Source organism: Littorina saxatilis, linkage group LG5 (assembly GCF_037325665.1).
Source record: "Littorina saxatilis isolate snail1 linkage group LG5, US_GU_Lsax_2.0, whole genome shotgun sequence".
Lineage (NCBI taxonomy): Eukaryota > Metazoa > Mollusca > Gastropoda > Littorinimorpha > Littorinidae > Littorina > Littorina saxatilis.
The window spans coordinates 49,038,887-49,045,468 of NC_090249.1; positions in this window are offsets into that span (position 1 = coordinate 49,038,887).

Genomic DNA, 6,582 nt, shown 5'->3' on the forward strand with positions numbered 1-6,582 from the left:
TTTATTTTATAGCTTTTTAAGTTCTGATTTTCTCTGATTTTCTGGGTTCTGAAAATAGATGCACTACAGTTCCACAGATGGAAGTGTACAGTGGAACCCAACTGTTAAGCCGCCCCGATTCAAGACTCCCTCCATTTTAAGACCCTGTTTTCTCAGTCTGTCTGTTCATAACCTCTGTATTTGTTTGTTTGTTTGTTTGTTCGTTCGTTCATGGGCTGAAACTCCCACGGCTTTTACGTGTATGACCGTTTTTACCCTGCCATTTAGGCAGCCATACGCCGCTTTCGGAGGAAGCATGCTGGGTATTTTCGTGTTTCTATAACCCACCGAACTCTGACATGGATTACAGGATCTTTTTCGTGCGCACTTGGTCTTGTGCTTGCGTGTACACACAGGGGTGTTCGGACACCGAGGAGAGTCTGCACACAAAGTTGACTCTGAGAAATAAATCTCTCGCCGAACGTGGGGACGAACTCACGCTGACAGCGGCCAACTGGATACAAATCCAGCGCGCTACCGACTGAGCTACATCCCCGCCCCATAACCTCTGTAAATTTACCTGGCCGAGACTACAAAAGAGTGTATGTTTGTGTGGGTTCAATCATAACAAATAAAACTTAAAGGGATTCTTGCGAGAATGGATTAATATTGAAGTGTTATTTGTATTTTGGACCAAAATACCATTTAACATTTAACTGGATTACCAGTGCAGTCTCGGAGAACAGTATTGTGTAAAAAAATTCCATCTCACACGGCATAAATAAATCCCTGTGCCTTGAATATGTGCGCGATATAAATTGCATGAATAAAAAATTAAAAAATAGAACTGTACCCACGGAATACGCGCGATATAAGCCTCATATTGATTGATTGATTGATTGAACAGCTTATAGTGGCTGTCTTGAACCGTGTAAAATGTCATATTTAGGTTGAAAATGCAAATAACGTACAGCATTTGGCTGATATTAATGACAAGTAAGAGGGTAAATCCCCATGGTTTTGCTGTTTAAATGTAATCTTCCTGCAAGGGTGTGGATTTCCTGTACTTGGTTGTATGGTCGGCTATACATTTCCTTTGTGAAAGCTGTTTGCTTTCATTGTGGTTGAGGCATGCATGCATACAATGGTTTGCATTGTTTAGTGAATGAAATTTATGATAATTTAATTAGTGTGCTTGTACTTGATACACAGTGTAACCCCCTCCCCCCCCCCCCCTTTTTTTTTGAGACACGCCAATGTAAAGAATTTCCCCCTTTATAAGACCCTGCTTTCTCAGATGCTCTGTTCATAGCTTCCATTTTAAGACTACCTCCATTTTAAGACTACCTCCTTTTTAAGACATGATTTTCTCAGATATATGAAGGTCTTAAAAGGGGGATTCCACTAGCTGTATAAGGAAAAAAAGTAATGCATGAAATAATAAAAGCAAGGGGAAAGCATTCACCGCAATATGCAGCCTGTTTTTGTACAATCATTGTAGTGATTACCTCCCTTGGTTTACAAACGGATTATTGTTTTTCCTTGTTAGTCTGTACCGGCAGAACACGTACTCACTCAGACATGTCAGATACAGTTTCAGTTGTAGTGGAAAGAATCACCACTTTGTATTTGCACTGCTAGAATTTTTTGGGTGAATTAATAGTTGTTGGGAATAAAACCAGAGGCCAGAGGGTTGCAGTAGTGGCATTTATCAACTCTCCACATCTGAAAGACAGAGATATTTTTTATGACACATATATGTGTATTTGCTAGCTTTGTGCATATCTTAGACATCGGAAGAAAATTTCTGTAACTCTGACTTTTATGAAGCCTGATATTAACTGGGCGAAGTATACATCATGAAGCTTGGCGCACAAGTTAGCTTTGGCACTTCGTCTTCTTCAGCGTTCCAGAATTTTCTGGTTACGGGTGAGCTTGTTTGCCCATTTGGGTTCCCCACACTATACTCTGAGAGCATAGTCAGCTTCACTCCGCTTTCGTTGAGTAGGCATGCTGGGTATTTTTGTGTTTCCATAACCCACCGAACTTTGACATGGATTACAGGATCTTTTCCGTGCGCACTTGGTCTTGTGCTTGCATGTACACACGAAGGGGGTTAAGTCACTAGCAGGTCTGCACATAAGTTGACCTGGGAGATCGGAAAAATCTCCACTCTTAACACACCAGGCGGCAGCGACCGGGATTCGAACTCACGACCTCCCAATTAGGAGGCCGACGTCTTACCACCACGCCACTGCGTTTTGGCACTGAATTTTCAGTAAAAGACTTTAGAAAAGTCTTTGTGAAGTCAACTCCGGGCTTAATTAAGGACACCCTTGACGTGTAAGAGCAAAACAGAACAAATCTTTTGTCATTGAGGGATACCTGCTTGTTTGACCGCTATAAGTACAAACGAAAGCCCAGATTTGCCATGGTATTGAAGCTTAACCCTTCAACAGTAGCAGATCTATGGGGACATTTTGACGAAGTGATAAATATAGAAAATACTTCATGGCTTACTGTGTCGTAGCAGATTTACACGAGTTTAAAAAAAAAATATTGAAACGTGAGCCAAAGCGAGCTTTTCAATATTTGAAACAGCATCAAGCGTTTATCGAACATAGTGTACTTGTATGTCTTTTGCTCAAAACGCCCCGCAGTCGAGGCGCCAAATTAAAAACGCGTCTTATGGAACCTCGATCTCTTCAAAAGCCTCGTGAATATTTGACGTCAAAGCAAAAAGTTGTCAATCTAGAAAGTATAGCATGACATGTGAGTTCTCATAATTCTTCCAGGGGAAACAGCGAGCGCAAAACTGTTCGCAGAATGACGTTTGTCTCGGTGACTTTGCCACCATGAGCAATGGAAACTTTGGTCCCTGTCAGATTAGTTTGACACGACCTCATTTACATGATATATTAACATGTGAGTGCATGCATGGTTTAGTTATGCAGACCTGTTTACCCTTACTATTTTGGAGTAATTTATTACCGGTACTATTTTTTAGGATTTTGGGGGGAAAATACTCCATTTGAGTTCAGACTACGATTTTCAATTGTGCTTCAACAAAGGTTTGTGTTACTAATGTTGTTGTTTGTAACCACTGGGTTACTATTTTGGTCATCAGATTACTATTTTTTGACTTGACCATTACTCTTGTCAAGTTTTGGGAGTAAACAGGTCTGGTTATGTCATGGGTGGTCTCTCTCAGGTATGTAGGATAAAACACTTGTCACTTGTTTTTAACCCTGTAAATACTATGCCAGCAATGGAACGATTCCAGTAAGTTCATCTATAATCTACTGCGTAGTTTACACATAATTATGTGTAGGTGGTTGTGAATATTCATCATACTGCACCATGTGTTTGGGGCATGCAGTTGTAATTGTTACACAATGCCCACCGACACAGTTATTGATTATAGAAAAGTAACAAATGATTGTGCATGGGGCGACACAATTGACAAAAGATGGTGTGGGGTGTGTCAATTGCATCTGAGGCTGTTAGCACCATGCACCTATGCATACAGACCACCTGTGAACGTTGGCTCATTAGAAATTTATTGTATTTTGTCGCTTGTGTTCTGTTTGTATGTGTGGGTTTTTAAGTGTGGTTTGGAGGTTATAGCCTGTGACTTGGAACAATGGTGAAAATGGAAGCTTTGTAACCCTTCCCTATTTCTCTCCATAGCTTCAAATGATGAAATGGCAAAGCTTATTAACACTCCATGCAAAGAGAGAGAGAGAGAGAGAGAGAGAGAGAGAGAGAGAGAGAGAGAGAGAGAGAGAGAGAGAGAGAGAGAGAGAGAGAGAGAGAAAGAGAGAGAGAGAGAGAGAGAGAGAGAGAGAGAGAGATTTGTCTGAACCGTGGAAAAGGAAGATACACAACAGACAAATTATGATGATAAACGATCACTGTGACTCAGAGGAAATTTCTCTGAAATCAGCATATGACTGCCTAAATTGCAGGGTAAAAAAGTTCATACACATAAAATCCCATTTGTGCAAAAACATGAGTTATCGCGGGAGTTTCAGCCCATGAACAAAGAGAAAAAAACTGTAAAAAAAACCTTGGAGCAATTAAATTAAGAGGGCATGGCATAATACAACAAATACAAAAAAAGCACTAAAAACAAGAGGATTGAAGTCAAGAAAGTCAAGAAGAAAAAAAAGATTTAACAAAATTGTTATTGGTTATACTGGTTATGGTGTTGAATTTTACTGTCCCTACAACCAATTATTTCAATATTTTATTTTATTTGTACACATATCCGGATGGTTATTCACAATAGAAGTGGTGCCCTTTTTTTGTATAATCGGTATAATCAAGACAAGGCGATGCGTGCATGACAGCCAATATCATTTGATTACATAATGCAAGCAGTGATGTTATCAGACAGTGGTCAATTGTGCAGATTAGCATGGCCTCTGGAATTCTGTGACAATGCGTGATTGGGAATCGTGAGAGGAAATTGCCCTGGCCTGAATCATTGTCATGTCGTCTGGTACCCCTTCCGGCCCAAATCCCCCACTCCTTCACCCTGACATCCCCAGCCCCGCGTATCCCGTCCCCTCAATCATCTTCTCCCGGAGAGGTACCGGCGCGCCCCCTCCCATTTCATCCCTGCTTTGTAGTAGCCGACTTCATGCTCCGCTTGCTTTCAAGCCCTCAGGGGTGTCATATCGCCGCGGTGCGCAGATCAATTCGCCCCCGGATATTCTGTGCGATGAAGTCATGTTGAATTTGTGACTTTTCTCACGTTTGGGATTAAAGGGGCGCATATATTTTCTGTACTATAATTATGAGACTTCATGTTTTAAAATAGCTTGACACACGGGAAGACTATCTCTCTTTGTCTGTCTGTCTGTCTGTCTGTCTGTCTGTCTGTCTGTCTGTCTGTCTGTCTGTCTGTCTGTCTCTTTCTCTCTGTTTCTCTATCTGTCTGTCTTTCTATCCCTCTCTCTTCGATTTTTTAACTTTAAATGTTGTGTTCGTCTGTATATAGTGTTTGTATAAGGGACAGGTTGTAAGATTAGGCTTTGCCTAAAACCTTTATTCTTTTGTAACAAAGTTCTCTCTCTCTCATAATAAGTGTGTGTGCCGGCGACAGAGACGAATTTTGGTGAGCTGGCGGGGGCAAAATGCCACTTATGGCAAATCATGAGATAATTGGGGGCGAGTCGGGACTTCACCCTTCTCTCCACCAGCACGACCCCCGTTCTGCATACTCCAAACATATAGCGCCATGGAAGTAATATCACATACCGAGAAAAGAGTGAAACTTGTGAGGTTCAGAGGACGAAGCTCACACGGTGCTAAATCTGCATATTGCCCCCCCCCCCCCCCCCCGTCATCCTGGTATTAGTCCCGGGATGATGATGGATTGTTTATTTCCGATCTGACGACAGAAGACAGATCCTTTCACCATGTTTGATCGCTGGTCGGTAATGGGACTGAATTGCTGCTGCAGTCGAACTCCCGGATCCCTTTGAAAATCAAAAACTTTTTGATCTCAAAAAATCACAGAAAAATCAGGCCTTGCCTTAAAAAGTAGGGAGTCTTATAATGGAGGTCAATTTACCTGTGTTATGAAGAGAAAATATAAAAAGAAAACACAACAAACAAAACTAAAAAAAACTCCTCGTGTCTTAATAGGGTGAGGTCTTACAACTGGAAAAGGGCAGTTTAAGGAGGGGGGGGGGGGGGAAGAGGGGGGGGGGGGTTCCTAAAAGGGGGTTCCACTGACACCGGGACGCCCGGGTTACATCATGTGCATATTATGCGCTAAAATGGTTGCTCACGTTGAAAAGCACGCGTCTTTTGATGGGAGCAGAGTTATGGAGACGTGAAACAGATACAAGCAGTAGAATAACCTTTGCGTTATATGTCAAGATGTTGTTGGCGATGTTATGGTTACTTTTTTGTATCTGTCAGTTTGTGCGGGCATCGATCGTTGGTTGGCAGTCTGGTGTTACATGTATTTTCGTAATCATCATCGAACGAGAACTTTTACCACAGCCGAATGTGTGTGTGTGTGTGTGTGTGTGTGTGTGTGTGTGTGTGTGTTTGTGTGTTTGTTTTTGTGCGTGCGTGCGTGCGTGCGTTTGTGTGTGTGTGTGTGTGTGTGTGTGTGTGTGTGTGTGTGTGTTTGTTTGTTTGTGTGTGTGTGTGTCCTTCGGAGCTGAACAGAAAACAGTGCCAAATCATGTAAGAAATATGGCGTGACTGACTGACTTGGCACCGTTATGACTGCAGGCAAAAGACCCATTTGGCAAACTCAGAACGAAATGTTACATGTCCCCACACAATGCCAGTCATCCCGGTGTGCCAACGCTCTCCTGTCGTTATGTTGTCTGTTACCTATAGCTCCAAGCTAGTTCAGCTAAAGGTAAAGGTCGCTTGCTGTGATCAGTCACTGTACCTAGCCAGCCTCCATTACACAGGGGCTTGTATCAAAAAGTGCGTGATCATGCCTATAACCAGGGACCTGTGTTTAGATCTATGCCATAACCAATATTCGATGCCAAAGGTAATCAATAACAACTATCCCTCTATGCAAACAATACAGCTGAAAATACACCCACAACAAAACAGAAAGAGATA